Source organism: Nicotiana attenuata, chromosome 7 (genome assembly GCF_001879085.1).
Source record: "Nicotiana attenuata strain UT chromosome 7, NIATTr2, whole genome shotgun sequence".
NCBI classification, from domain to species: Eukaryota; Viridiplantae; Streptophyta; class Magnoliopsida; order Solanales; family Solanaceae; genus Nicotiana; species Nicotiana attenuata.
Window position 1 is genome coordinate 20297351 of NC_031995.1, and position 16891 is coordinate 20314241.

Sequence of the window (16891 nt, forward strand, 5' to 3'; positions counted from 1 at the left end):
GCTTATGCTTCCAGGCAACGCGAGAATCATGAAAAGAACTATCAACCACATGACTTAGAACTTGCAGCGGTGGTATTTTCATTGAAGATTTAGCATCATTATTTGTATGGGTTCCATGTGGATATATTTACGGACCATAAGAGACTTCAATACATTTTCAAATATAAGGAATCAAATCTGAGGCAGAGAAGATGGCTTGAATTACTCAAAGATTACGACATCGATATTCTATATCATCCGGGGAAGGCTAATGTTGTGACGGATGCTCTTAGCCGGAAATCTATGGGAAGTTTGGCTCACTTGGAGGCCTATCAAAGGTCGTTGGCCAAGGAGGTTCATCGGTTGGCTAGTTTGGGGGTTCGTTTTGTGGACTCTAGTGAAGGAGGGGTGATTGTGCAAAATAGGGCTGAATCATCGCTTGTGGTAGAGGTCAAGGAGAAGCAGTACAACGATACATTGTTGGTACAATTGAAGGAGGAGATTCATAAACATAAGACCATAGACTTTTCTCTTGGCATGGATGATGATACACTAAGGTACCAAGGGCGGCTATGTGTTCCAAATGTAGATGGTTCCGGGAAAGAATCATGACCGAGGCTCACACTTCTAGGTATTCCGTGCACCCGAGCTCTACAAAGATGTGTCCATGATCTTAAGGAAGTCTATTGGTGGAATTGTATGAAGAGGAATGTAGAGGACTTTATGGTGAGATGTCCAAATTATCAACAAGTAAAGGCCAAACACCAGAGGCCCGGTGGGTTTGCACAAAAACATCATGATTCCAACGTGGAACTGGGAGATGATCAATATGTACTTTGTGGTAGGACTACCTCGCACAGATCGCAAGTTCGACTCGATTAGGGTGATTATGGATCGACTCGCGAAATCAGCTCACTTCTTACCTGTTAAGTCTACCGACACTGTAGAACAATGTGCTTAGTTGTACATCAAGGAAATAGTCAGGTTGCATGGCACTCCAGTTTCTATTATCTCAGATAGAGGGGCACAGTTCACGACTAATTTTTGGAAGAAATTTGCAAGGTTTGGGTACTCAAGTGAATCTTAGTACAGCCTTTCACTCGCAGACTGACGGGCAGGCAGAGCGGACTATTCAGACGCTTGAGGATATGTTGCGCACTTGTGTTCTTGACTTCAAAGGTAGCTGGGATGATCATTTGCGACTCGTAGAATTAGTCTACACCAACAGTTATCATGCTAGTGTTCAGATGGCACCATTCGAGGCTTTATATGGTAGGAGATGTAGATCTCCCATTGGATGGTTAGAGTTGGGAAAGCAGAGTTGATAGGGCCGGACCTCGTACATCAGGCTATAGAGAAGGTTAAGATAATTACAGAACGGTTGAAAATTGCTCAGAGTCATCAGAAATCCTATTCTGATGTGTGTCGCAGGGATTTAGAGTTCAAAGAGGATGATTGGGTATTCTTGAAGGTTTCCCCCATGAAGGGTATAATGCAGTCTGGTAAGAAAGGGAAATTGAGTTCGAGGTATGTTGGACCATACAAAATCATTCAGAGGATTGGTCGGGTTGGGTACAAGCTTGAACTACCTCCAAAGATGTCTTCAGTGCACCCGGTGTTTCACGTATCCATGTTGAAGAAAGTGGTTGGAGATTCGTCGCTTATTGTTCCAATTGAGGCTATTGAGGTTAACGAGGAATTAACTTATCAAGAAATTCCAGTTGTCATTTTTGATAGGCAAGTCCGTAAGCTAAGAAATAAAGAAATTGCCTCCGTGAAAGTACTATGGTTAAACTAACAGGTTAAAGAGGCCACCTAGGAGGCCGAGTAAGAGATGAAGAAGTACCCTCATTTGTTTGAATAGATATGTAATCGATAATATGAAATTGTTCCCTATGAATTATGTATCATTTGTACAGTTGATGGTAAGGGTGCTCCTTATTGGTAATATACTGCTCGTGAGGCCACGGTTGGCATTGTTTTTATGTTATGTTGCATCGTTGGTTCATGTATATGTTGCTAGGGTTGGTTTCTTGGATTCTCTAACAAGTGGATAGGCCAGTTACAGTGGAAACTCTGGCGAAACTTTTGAAATTTCAGGGAGTTGGTCAAAAATTTGGAACATTTGGTGTGTCAAAATAGCAGCTAAGTCACATTGGTTTCTAATGGCGGATTTTTGCCCTCACTCGAGGACGAATGATCTTAAGAGGGGGAGGATATAAGGCCCCGTAAAATTTACCTAAAACCCGGGGTTTCTTGGTGCCAATATAGACTTATGTGTTGATGAATGCAACAGTCGTTGGGGAGTTAATGAATATTTTTGGCAGAGTAGGGCATTTATGCGGTCCACTATGCGACCGCAGAATCACTCTGTAGGCCGCAGAACCGTCGCAGAGTGAAGCGAGAAATGGCCTATTTTGGAGGTTGTTTTGCGGTCCATTATGCGGCCGCATAACCATTTCGCGGGCCGCACAATACATCACAGATCCAGCATAAAGATTTTCAGAGGAGAGTTCTGCGACGCATTATGCCACCGCAGAACTGGTTTGCCGATCGCAGACTTGCCGCAGACCCAACCCGAACAGACTATTTTTGGGACCATTTTCTGCGATCCCCTTTGCGGGCCGCATACCTGTTTTGCGGCACAGACCCTGCTTCATAGAGTAGGAAGATTAGCGGAACCGCCAGGAATCAGTACTGCGTCGACTGTTATGTGCTAAAGACTGCGGAATAAGAGCTCTTAGTCCTTTCGGCACGGCACAAAATAAAGGTTGTTCTTGTTGCGGGTTTATCAGAGCTTGAGTTATTGGACTTCTTTGTGGTATGGCAGTAGTAGCAAAGAAAGAAGGTGCTCACTCTGCTTTTTTGAAGTTCGGAAAATTTCACCAGATCCCATTTTTATAAAAACAACTTGTGGGTTATTTTGGCCGGTCCTAACTGATATTTAGAGAGAGGGGAGTGGTCTAGAGTGAAAGGGAAATTTCCTAAGGTTATTGTTCATCACCTCTTGCTCAAAGTAGAAGAATTCGCAAGAAAAATTCACTAGGTCTTCATCCTAGAGGTAAGATTCTACTCCCTAGCCCTTACTTCCGGGATTTAATTGGAAATAAGTAATGAGAAAAGCAATTCTTGGTTTGGGAGTTGTTCATTGTGCATGCATATACCCTCAAAGGTAGTGGGAAGATTGTTGAGCTAAATAGGGTAGACGTTGAGTTGTGGGATGAAGGAATCCACCATAGGAGAACCTTGAAACTGTAATGCACACCTAGTGTTTGATAAAATGCTCAAATGAGCTGGAACCATGAACTCCTTCCTAATTTGTGTTCAATTTTGCTATATTTCTAAATATATCGAAGTGGCAAAGATTTTCGGAACATTGTAGTAATTTAAGGAAAGCTCAAGGCAAGGTATGTTGGCTAAACTCTTCTCTTAGAATTGAACCCCACAATGTGCTTGTAAGTCAAGAGTTGTTCATCATAAATTGATTATTCCGAATAAGCCTTGTGACAAAAGGTATGTGTTCAATGTGTGTTTCAAATGTTCTTGTTATGTTATGTTACTATTTGGGAATGTGTTCAAATTATGGATTACATATCTAAATTGTGTTTCAAATGGAAGCTATTATACCAAATTGTGTAAGAAATCTCTATGTGCTTAAGACTCTTATTTGCTCACATGTGGACTTAAAGTCTTGAATAGAAATGCTTTTTTTAATGATCTGTGATGATGTTTGAAAGTGAAAAGAGGTGAGCATGAAAGATTAAACACGCCAACATGCCAAGAATGATATTACATTTGGGGCCCATTAGTGCCAATGAAATTAAGAGATGTGTAAAAGATATTGTAATGAGTTGTAAATCCTTTAAATGAATAAACACTTTGGGAGTATCGACAGTCACCGAGGAAGGGTAGGTTGCAATAACCTAACTCCAAAACTACACGTGCCAGTGTAGGAGTGAGTTGTGATTATTCCCCTTATTAGGGATGAGATTAATGTGATGAGAATGTTCCCCTTTAATGGGATGAGATAATTTTTAGAAAAGGGTGATATCAATCCACATGACATTGTAGTGAGACGGCCTAGCCGGTCGGGTCGTGATCGGATGCCATGCCGCACACATGGTGGTGATTGTGCCTGAGATTATGATTGAATCAATGATTGAGATTGAGATAATGATTGTGATTGTGGTTGGTGTTTTGGAAGAGACGGCCTAGACGATCGGACCGTGATCAGACTCCGTGTTAAAATCACGATGGTATATCAGTGCTAAAGATCTCCCAACCTAAAATATGGAAATTTACTTGAAACTTGTCCTGCTCCTAACTTGATGTTTTGGTATTGTTGAGGCTCCCATTGATTGTATGATTGTTCTTCCTTGTGTTATCACTCGTTCTATTGAGAGGGTGTTTACTCATTCATACTAGTACTATTCTATATGTACTAACGTCCCTTTTGCCGGGGGCGCTGCATCTTTAATGGTTGCAGGTGGTTCCACAGCAGGCGGCTTTGATCATTGATATCGGTACACCCTCTTCTCAGCTGACTTGGTGAGCCCGTCTTCATTTGGGGTCATGTACCTTTCGTTCCTTGTATACTATGTTTTGAGGTATAGCCGGGTCCTTGTTGCCGGCACTATCATCGTACTCTTTTGTATCTAGTAGACATAGTGTGGGTGGTATGTTGGTGTTGGGAAAGTGAAACTAGTAATGTTGTATTTGTACCGCACGTTCCATTTCAAACTATGAAGGTGTATGTATTTTGAGAATTATAAATGAAGTACCTAATGATAATGAATTGGTGTTGTTAATGATCCTCCCCATTGTCCAATTAATGAGATAGATATTTTCTTTATTATGAGTGAGTTCGGGTAGAAGGTATTGTACAGGCTTGCTCGGTCGGGTTATCTTGGTTGAGCTCGGTCACGCTCCTCGAGGTTGGGGCGTGACAAGCTACCTCTTGTTAATTGCTCTTGAATCATCCATGGGCAAGGTGAGTAGGCACGACTTGCTTGACTGGGTCACATCAGTTGAGTGTCGGTCCCGACTCCCGAGGTCGAGGCGTGACACTCCCATGCCTTGAAAATGGTTTCTGTGTCCTTCTAGCCGAAGTTATAGATCTCCCTTCTAGTTTTTCCTGTTTTTGCAGACGAGAAGTATTTGTCTAGAAACTTTTTTGGTCATATCCTCCCATATCCTGATAAACCTTGTTGGCGAACTTCACAACTAGTGCTTTGCATCATCATTTAGTGAAAATGTTCATGATCTCTTTAAACTCCATAAGGTTAGTGCTTAGATTTTCATTAGATTTACCTCTAAAGACACGGTATTCTGGATGGTCTGGAGTAGCCCTTGCTTCAATTGTAAGTTGTTTGCTGCAATAGAAGGAGGTCTAAAACTTGACGATTCCTGATTGTAGACTGGCTTGGCTTAGTCTCCTAGTGATCAACCAGCCTTGGGTCCTGCATTCTCAAATTCATCTTCAACCAAAGGTCAATTTAGGTTGAACCTTCGTCCTCCGTTCCCTTCAACAATTTCATCAGCTCTAAGAGCTGCTTTAGCAGCTGCCCGTGCTGCTGCTTCCATTTGGGCTTCTTCTCTTGCAGCCAAGTTAACTTGCTTGTCACCATTTTTCGTCATGTTCTCTTGAGTCGAAGATGCCCTAAGAATTTCTCGGTGAATCCTTTCTCTTTTCTCAACTGCAGTAGGAGCTTTTCCAACTCTAGACCGTATTGAATCGCTTCCTAAATTAGCACCAAAAACTTTTTTGAACACTATTGATTGTTAATCCCAAGCAACGACGCCAAAATTTGACGAGCACAAACCATTGTATATAAATTGGAAGCTCTCTAGCCAAAGATAGTATAGTAAAATATCGTCTCCGCAAGGATTAGTTTAAATAGTGCTATATTAATTCATGGCGTATCCCTATTAAGGACGATTAACACTTTGATTAAGGTGGTTGAAAACCACAAGTAACAAACTGAAATTGTAAACTACTAAGATCGACTACAGAAGACTAGAGAATTGAGCTATAATGGGTTGTTATCAATATGCGAAATAAGGGTCATTGACTAGATAGGTGCAAGATAATTATTCGGGATCTAACTTTATTTGAATTCACTTCTAGTTTTCTAATGATTCTGACAAATTCATTCAATGATTAGTCTAATCGTAAAGTCGCGATCCCTCTCTCAATTAAATCTGGATTCTACGAGGTAAACTAATATAAAGCACCGTGAAGCTATAAAAGAACGCGTTAATGAAATAGTCTTTAGTAAAATGTCTCTCGAATATTCTCCTAACTTTGTTTAATCAACAATTCAAAAATCTCTCTCGGTTACTTAAAAGAATCACTTAATTAAACCAAACATAATAATGCAAAGATAATCACCAAAATATTCCTCTTTCGATTAAATAAACCAATGAAAAAGTTCGCAATTAATTCAAAACTCCACAAACAAATTCAAGCAATTAAACTAGAGTTAGATCCACGAAGGACACTCAATACACTGTATTCTTTAAACCGTAACGTAAACTACTCCATAGATATGGAATAAGTTATATCACAAAGGTTAAAATAACATAGACAACATCAACATTAATGATTCGAAATAAACTCCCATATTGCACCAGTTGTTGGTCGAATTTGTATGCGGTAAAATCGGTGGGTCCGATTTTCGGCCATTATAACGCCTCGTAAGAAAAGCTCTCCAAAGGCTCGGGACTACGGTCGAGAGTCACCCCGAAGGGCCATCGATGTCCAACCTCGAGATGGTGCAAGTCGATAGCTATGATAAAAAAGTAGGAAGCTCCCTAGGCGCACGACTGAGGCTGACAAAGCCTAAAGGTCTAGCCCTGACCCATATCCGGGGATTAGGTGGTTGTACCTGCCCCATATCTTTGTAATTAATGTATTTTGTACTATGTTCCCCCTCATATATAAAGGGGAATCCTTGTCATTTGTAAAAAAAAACCGTTGCTCAATATTAAGAAATACACGAACATTCTCTCTAACATATTCTCTTGAGTTCATTACTTCATTTATTGCTTACATTCATCGTGTTCTATTTATTGTTCTTCAATTATTGCCTATTATTGATCATAAAAGAGCCATCATCATAGCTCTTATAACTGTTATCTCCCCCTCGGCTGCCCCGAATCGGTCACCTAGCTCGACCCCGAGGTCCTGTAATCGACAGCTCGAGGCCTCCGATCTGACACCGTTTGGTTCGATTATCTTGCCATTTCTAAGCAATAATCCTGATTTCTAACCTCTTACTTAGCAACCATCGCTTAACAACTAGCATAAAAATAGATCACGTATTTTTAGAACCTAACAATCAAATTTAATTGTTATTACCATTTTCACGGTAAACAATTTGGCGCCCACCGTGGGGCCAAAAATAATAATGATTATTTTCTTGCTAGTTTAACCACGTTACACAAGTTATCTTTCACACTTTTTCTAGTCCAAGATCTTTGATTTCAGTTCAAAATGTCTAACTCAGTAAACGAACGTGAAAACGTCAACCTTGAAGACCATGGAAAAAATGGTGTTGACGTCCCAGGTGTTGGTGTACCAACACAAAACCCTGAGAATGCACCGGAATCGATTCTCGTGGACGCGGTTTCGCGCGACATTCAACACGTCGAAATAAGCTCCCACACTAACATGAGCATACACCAAGGAGACCAACAAGAAGCCCAGAAAACCCTAGCTAGAGAAGAACGGGAGGTTAGCCTTCACGTTATTTTTGAAATGTTACAGGCACAATAGCTGGCGATCGCTCAGCTGCAAAGTTACCAGAAAACTCCCAGCACGGTAGCACCGGCGACGGCTCCCTTAGCCGAGCAAGTACCAGAGAGGTCAAGCAACAAGGGGTCGGCAATTGACCCCGCCATCGTAAAGATGCTCGAGTACCTCACAAAGAGGATCGAGTCGGGCAAAAAGAAGATAGAAGCCAACGACAAAAAGGTCGAGACCTACAATTCCAGGGTCGACCAGATTCCGGGAGCACCCTCGATCCTGAAGGGTATAGATTCAAAGAAGTTTGTACAAAAGCCATTCCCGTAGGAAGCTGCTCCGAAACCCATTCCAAAGAAGTTCAGAATTCCCGACCTACCGAAGTATAACGGAACCTTGTACCCCGACGAGCATGTTACTACTTACACCTATGCGGTGAAAGGCAACGACCTGAGGGACGATGAGATCGAGTCCGTCCTGCTGAAGAAGTTCGGGGAAACGCTTTCTAAATGGGCAATGATGTGGTATCACAACATGGCCCCAAACTCGATAGATTCATTTGCCATGCTGGCGGATTCTTTCATTAAGGCACATGCTGGCGCCATCAAAGTAGCAGCAAGGAAATCCGACGTCTTCAAGATTAAGCAGAGGGAGAATGAGATGCTGCGAGAGTTCGTATCTCGCTTTCAAATGGAATGAATGGAACTACCACCAGTCTCCGACGACTGGGCAGTACATGCCTTCACTCAAGGTCTGAACGAACGAAGCTCGGTGGCTTCGAAGTAACTAAAATAGAATCTGGTTGAATATCCCGCCGTAACCTGGTAGGACATAGGACGTTTACAATCGATATCAGTCGAAAATCAGGGTCGAGGACGACCAACTAGGATCCCACTCGGGCTCGGTATACCCAAGAAGGCTTTTGGCGAAGGAGCCAAAGCCAAACAAAGAAAGGTACCAGCCATACACCGAAGACAGGAGAAACGCCCCGAGGCGCAACATACCCCGCAATGATCGAAGGATGGATCGAGGACAAAATCCTCGGGGACTCGTCAACAGTGCTGGATTCGATAGGCACACAGGGCCAACGGAGGCGCCTCGCTTGTCGGAATACAACTTCAATGTCGACGTATCAGACATCTTGTTCGCCATCAGTAAAATCAGAGATGCTAGGTGGCCCAGGCCTATACATTCAGATCCTTCGCAAAGAAATCATAACTTAGTGTGTGAATTTCACAACACGCACGGCCAAAACTAAAGATTGCCATTATCTCCGGGAAGAAGTAGCCCGACTACTAAGCAAAGGTCACCTCCGAGAATTCCTCAGCGACCGGGCCAAAAACCAGTTTTGGGAAAGAGAGGCGACAAAGAAGAACAAAACAAATGAGCCACAACATGTCATCCACATGATCTTGGGAGGCATCGACGAAACACAAGAACCCATGATTAGAAGAACAAAAATATCCATCACCAGAGAAAAGTGAACTCGGGGTTACATACCCGAGGATGCCCTCACATTCAGCGACGAGGACATCAGGACCTTGTCTCAACCTCACAACGGCGCACTGGTAATCTCTTTCCTTGTAAATACATTTCAAATTAAACGTGTACTTGTGGATCCAAGTAGCTCAGCCAACATTATCAGGTCGAGAGTGGTAGAGCAGCTCGACCAAATCGTGCCCGCCTCTCGAGTACTCAACGGATTCAACATGGCGAGCGAAACAACAAAAGGGGAAATCACCCTCCCAGTCAACGTGGCCGGCACAACCCAAAATGCCAAATTCCATGTCATCGAAGGAGACATGAGGTACAACGCCTTACTCGGAAGGCCATGAATACACCGCATGAAAGCAGTACCGTCGACCCTCCATCAAATGATGAAATTCCCGACAAAGGATGGGATAAAAACTACGGGGAACAGCATGCGGCAAGAGAAATGTTCGCAGTACATGACGTAGCACCGACACCAGTACCTCCACCTTCGAAAGAGCCAAAGGATAAGCAAACAGTAAAATAGCAAAAATGAGCTACACCCTCGGCTAAGTCCGAACCGAACAAAGCAAAGGACCGTACTGCGTCCTCGTGACAAATGATCAAAACATATCAGGGGCCGAAGCGTCGTCAGCACTAAGGTATGATCGCCTTCCTTTTTTCAATTACATCTTACACTAACCTAAGTGCAGGTATCCGATCGAAACAGCTGAAATGCTTCCCAACTCGAAGGCCTTTAGGTTTCAAAAGCATGCATTGCACTCTTTTCCTTCGATCGGGTTTTTATCCCAAGAAGGGTTTTACCGGCAAGGTATTTAGCGAGGCAATACCCATATGCTACCTAAGGAAGACTCAACAAGTATTCAAGGCTTCTTTTGCAGTCAACCTCGAATACTGGGGGGTATCCCCCGGAAGATCACCTTCTCGGAGAAGCTAAGAAATGCTGAACAGGGTCACGATAGGAAAAATAATGTACCGGGCCAAACGATCGAATGAACCATGCCCGCATAGAATAATCGAGCCCTCAACAGCAAAGACATGTATGCTTGCACCAAGCAATCGAAGAATAATTTCAAAGAGCATTATGCGTTTCAAAGAAGCTTGGTATTTTATATAAAATAGCTCCTCTGCCAAAAATGCCCGAACACTTAGGGACTGGCGTCAACGATTCAAAACCTGAATGACCTCCGGGTCAGAAACTCCAAACTCATAAGCCCTCAAAGAGGCAACATCAAAGTCACAAAATGGCTCCAAAGCCAGAAGCGCCCCGAACACTCGGGGACTGGCGTCAAAATCTCAAAAGTCGCACGGCCTCCGGGTCGAAAACTCCAAAATTGTAAGCCCTCAATGAGGCAATACCAAGTTTACAAGTAATGGCTCCCGAGCCAAGGAACCCTCGATGACTCGGGGATTGTCGCCAATCGCCACTTATCAAAAACTCGAGGTCATAAGACCCCAAGCGGGCAGACTCGGTCTCGTAAGACCTATATAAGGCAACAACAATATCTGTAAGACCTCAAGCAAGGCACGAACCACACTTGTACCAAGTGGCAATATCTGTAAGACCTCAAGCAAGGCATGAACCATACTTGTACCAAGTGGCAATATCTGTAAGACCTCAAGCAACGCATGAACCATACTTATACCAAGTATCCAAAACTGTAAGACCTCAAAGGCATGTAAAACTTGTAAGACCTTACTAAATGCATAAACCCGATCTCAAAGTTAAGGCTATATATCGAACTTGTAAGACCCCTAAAAGGCATACCCTCGATATAGACGCCGAAAACTACTTCTCTCAGGACTAAAAGGCTCCGGCCAAACACAAATGACTACGGTCAAAAGGCTGTACCAGCCAAACTAATGCGACTCAGGGACGCCCGACCGTCGCTACAAAATCACGGGCCTTCAATTACTTTGAATCTACTTCGAAAAGAACCGGTTAAACAAGCTACCCTCGACATAGGAAAAAGAGCTTCGACCATGTCGGCTCCAAATTACAGGCTTCGAGCTACTCAGCCACCGAGCCAAACCTCCCGAGGTGCTCAATCATTGCCACATAACAACTCATAATCGAGGTTTTTATCAAACCGTCAAAGAGTCAGGCAAACACAATCTCAAAACTCCTTAACGAGGGAAAAATAAAGCCTATACTAAAGGTCACATCGACCCAAAGCGTAAAAACCATTGTCGCCAGCTCACACAAAAGGTCACATTGACCCAAAGAGTAAGAGCCATTGTCGCTAGCTCACACAAACGGTCGCATCGACCCAAAGCGTAAGAGCCACTATCGCCAGCTTGAAATTCAAAAAAAAAACTTGAGGGTCAAATGAGCTCGAGTCGATACCCGATTCGGAGACTGAACCCAAAATAGTTGACCAAACATGCCTAAGAGCAAAAGCGTAAGAGCTCGAACGCCGGCTTGTACTAAAAGGTCGCATCGGCCAAGCGCGTAAGAGCCTACGGGCCAGCCCAATGAGCCTAAGGGCCATACTATGAATCTAAGATTCCTTCTAGCTCAAAGACCAGTTCATCTGGCTAAATTCAAGGAAAAAAGAAATGCAGAAGAAACAAAACTGCAAGGTTTCTTTTTATACACATAAGCAAAAAAACACAAGCTCCATTTACAAACGTACTTTGAAGGTACTATATACAGAATCAAAAAGTGAAATCTACGTCTCCCTTGGGACTATGAACTGTCGGCCTCATCTTCACTATCCTTGGCGTCGGACAGAAGTAATCGAGCATTGCGTTTGTCCGCCCTCGCCCGCTTCACCTATTTCGAGAGGTCAAAGCCCCTAGCACGGATCTCCTCGAGGGTTTTCCTTCGAGATTTACACCAAGCATATTCCTTGCTCCTTTCCTCGCGGTCAAGAGTCCTTCTCAGCTCAGCTTGAGCATCGGCAACGTCCTTCAAATAGACCGCCACCTTTTGGTCAGCCTTAGTTCGGCTAATTACGGCTTCAACCCGGGCATCCACAACCTCGGCCTTTTCCTTCAAAAGCTCAGACTCAAGCTTCGTAATAATACATGTTCGAACCAAGCAATTATCACGAGCTAAGCGAAGTTGAACCTCAAAAGCGGAGGCTTTAGTTATACACCCTTCCCCGCTGAAGCCAGAACTTCCGCCTGAGCCTTTAACTAATCATACTCGCGCTTGGCTCGGCCAGCTTCGTTCCGAAGGCACTCCAGGTCCTCCGTCTTTTTCTGCAACTGAAATAAACGAAACATTAGCCTCAGGATCTCGAAGAAGGAACACACACTCACTTGGAACAAAAATTACCTCCTCCTTCAGGTAGCTCTCATAATTCAAGCTCCGACTCGCCTCGTACCGTAAGCGTTCCAACTTGTCTCCTCTCTCATCACAAAGCAACCTGAGGCACTTCTCCCCATCCACGGCTTTCCGCAGCATGGCCTCACGACGAAGCAGCTCGGACTTGAGCTTCTCAAAAGCCTATGAAAGAGAAGCTCGACAAGAAAGTAAAAATTACAAGACTATAGAATCAACACGGACGACTAAAAACTCACCTCGGAATAGAGCCACTGAGCTTCCTCGAAGGTTGAGCGCATATCTACTATTCCGGCTCCGTCTACCCCAGAAGAACCATACCCGATGGGAGTGATCGCTCAGCATATGCGGCTCCTGGTCTCGGGCACCCCTCGAAGTACCTTCGATGGGGGAAGACATATCCTTGCCGAGCTTCTGGCCTGGAATCATCTTGCTGTAAGCACAGCCACCTTGTGAAATCCCCTTTTGCTCATTATTATCGCTCCGAAGCCCAGGAGCTGGCGTTTCTTCTCCCCCTCCAAGAGGGCACGGTCTCGCTCTAAAGGATTCTCCGATGCCTACGGTGATAAGGTTAGTACGCGTAAAAAGAAAATGCCCTTAAAGGAGCAAATCACACAGCGCATACCATGGTGTTTGGCCTCCCATCTGCCCTTAGACAAAACTAGCCACTTACGCTCATTGTAAGTCGAGCAAGTCGCCAGCTTCCGAGCCCAGTCCGTCAGGTCGGGGACCTCGTACGGCGTCCATGAAATTGCTGCAGAAAAGGAAAGGAAGGCGCATTTACAGAACCTGTCTGTGCCAGAAGGAAAACTACGAAGGTACGAGTATACCACTTACGTGTAAAATTCCACTCCTCAGAGAATGGCAGAAACTCCACGGGGATAACATCAACGGTCCGTACAAATCGGCTCATCCACTCCCGATCTCCGTCTTCTTCGTCATCAACAACAAAGGGTGTGGCGAATCGGTATCGTAGGGTTAGCAGACCTCGATGGTGAAAAGGTCGGTACAGCCTGATAAGATGATTAAGCGTGAATTCAAGTCCCGCTCTCTCCGCAAAGAACCTCATCATCAATACTATCCGCCAAAATGACGGGTGAATCTGTGCCAAGGTGACCCGGTATTTCTGACAGAAATCAAGCACAACCCTATCAGGGGGCCTAGCGTGAAAGGGTACGTATACACGTTCAAAAACCCCTCAGCGTGATCCATAATGCTCTCTCCCGGGGAAAGTACCCACAGTACTACCTTCTCCCCCCATCCACAGTCTCTCCTCACCGACTCAAGATTCTCCTCTCCTACCAAGGAAATGAACTTTGAAACATACACCCAATGACCCCAAGCGTCTTGGTTCAAAAAGCCTTCAAGGGCGGAACCCCACTCTCCTCGCCGAGCGGACCTTGGTGTGGCAGCCATAACTGTGATAAAACTAGCAAATCCGAGCAAAACCCTCAGAATCGAAATGGTGAAAGCCTTGAAACAAGAAAAGAAAGCTCCACGAAGGAGGACAACTACTCAGAATAGCAGGATCATCAAAAGGGGGCAGGCAACCCTATATATGCAAAAAGCAACGATTATCCGCCTGCCTCAAAGGCCGATTAAAAATGTTGATTGAAACATTTCTCGCTTTGGGAAAACGTACCAACAGAATCGCCCCGGTCATTTCGTAACCATGTCATAAACTTGACGCCGCCATACGACGTTTTGGGGTCAGCGACCCCCGCGCTAACCAAGTCCCGAGATGGTACCCGATCTCGAGAACCTCCATCAAAAGAAGACAGGCTCCAAGAAGCCACTAATATCATTACAAGTCCCAAGATGGTACCGATCTCGAGGACCTCTATCAAAAGAAGTTAGGCTCCAAGAAGCCAATACCATCACCATACGTCCCGAGATGGTACCCGATCTTGAGGATCTCCACCAGAAAGAAGATATGCTCCAAGGGGCCATTAATATCATTACGAGACTCGAGATGGTACTCGATCTCGAGGGCTCCTCTCAAAAGGAAAATAAGCGCTAAAACTCTATTCATATGGGTTTGGCCTCGAAATACCATCTAAACTCGGGTAAGCCCTTGTCCGAGATCTATTTGCGATGCCTTAAAGCCATATACACTGAGTTCAAAGCAAGCTTCCAGGTAGCTCAGGCTAGAGCAAACCCCCGCTCGGGGACTGCTCCCGAGAGCCCAACGACTATTTTTTATTCTCAGACTTCCAGGAAAGTCCCCCCGTCGAGGCCTACCGCGGGGTCTAAAAGGCTAAGTCCCGTGCTAAAAATTCGGAGCCCCTACTCTCATTCAACTCGAAGCCAGGGATCCCAACGGCCCGAGTTTATCAATCCAATCCAGACCCGGTCCAAGGAACGGCAAAAGTTTCTACAGAGAGCTGTGTTAATCAATCAAGGGCCAGAGAAATACTTACGCCCGCCAATCAGTAGAATCACGCATTCAGATTCCTCGCAAAAGCAGATAAAGGGAAATAAAGCATAAATCAGAGATGAATATCAAAATCGTTTCTTATCGTTCCACTATTAAGAAACGCGGGGACTATCTGTATGCGATAAAATTGGAGGGTCTGATTTTCGGCCATTATAACGCCTCGTAAGCAAGGCTCTCCAAAGGCTCGGGACTACGCTTGAGATTCACCCCGAAGGGCCGTCGATGTCCAACCTCGAGACGGTTCAAGTCGACAGCTATGATAAAAAAGTGGGAAGTTCCCTAGGCGCACGATTGAGGCTGACAAAGCCTAAAGGTCTAGCCCTGACCCGTATCAGGGCATTAGGTGGCTGTACCTATCCCATATCTTTGTGATTAATGTATTTTGTACTATGTTCCCCCTCATATATAAAGGGGAATCCTTTTCATTTGTAAAAAAACCTGTTGCTCAATATTAAGAAATACACGAACATTCTCTCTAACATATTCTCTTGAGTTCATTACTTCATTTACTGCTTACATTCATCGTGTTCTATTTATTGTTCTTCATTTATTGCCTATCATAGATCATAAAAGATCCATCATCATAGCTCTTATAACTGTTATCTCCCCCTCGGCTGCCCCGAATCGGTCACCCAGCTCGACCCCGAGGTCCGGTAATCGACAGCTCGAGGCCTTCGATCTGCCACCGTTTGGTTTGATTATCTTGCCATTTCTAAGCAATAATCCTGATTTCTAACCTCTTACTTAGTATCCATCGCTTAACAACTAGCATAAAAATAGATCACGTATTTTTAGAACCTCACAATCAAATCTAATTGTTGTTACCATTTTTACGATAAACAGAATTCTTGATGAAATCCTGTATCTCCTTGCCTTAGTCGCTCTCCAATTCTTCCATAGATCAAATTTTTCTTCAAAAATGTGTTTCTAGTGTATTTATACCAAGTAGGACTAGCCCAAATCAATCTACCCTTTCTGAGCGATAGTGAAAAAAGTTGGCAGAAAATTGCACAAGCACGGCGCGCCTCGCGGTGCACCATGCGCCGCATTAGTGAACTTTATCAAAGACCTTGTATCTTGTCAGGAACATCCCATATTTGCACTGCCGCCCCGCCCCATGCAGCTCGATTTTTTTATTCACTTTTTGATATCCAGGCTTGGTCCTCGAACTCTGAATGAAATCCTGATTTAATTTCTTGGGCTTCTACTCAGACTTCAAAGCTCCAATGTGTCTCAACTTGGAATCACATCCTACACAGCATATAACACGTAATACGTACAAAGTACTAACAATTAGACTTAAATACAATTCAACTGTAGTAATTAGATTGCGAAATGTAGCTAAAAATGTGAGTTCTTAGCCTACCATCAGTCGCCAATCACCACAACCAGTCGTCACCACTAATAGCTATCATTTACAGTTATTACGACCAATCATCATTAACAAAACCACCAATCACTAATGATAATCACTACCATCAGCCAATATTTTCAACCACTACTATTAGTCATCACCACTACCAATAGCTATTACAATCATTTATCACAATTATCTGTCATGACCTAAATTTCACCAAGTTGTGATGACATATATCCCAATCCGTTAAACGAACCAAGCAACACAATTATAACTCAAGCCAAAGATAATCTTATAATGACAAAGTAAAAATGTAGAATTCAGTACGCATTATCACAAGATTTGGTGTCACAAGTCGTGAGCAATTACAAGTAGGTATACAATGCTGATATGAAGAGAAATATATCATTTATTCGAATATGCATAAACTGAAATATTGACTCTAGGCTGCCACGAATAACTGTCAGCTCACTATTAGATCGTTTTTCTATCTTCGATGCTCGCTCTCGAACTCTGCAATCGCTCAGCTCCAATATCTACACACATAGTACAAAAGTATATTATGAGTACATGAGTCTAGTACTTACGTCCTAC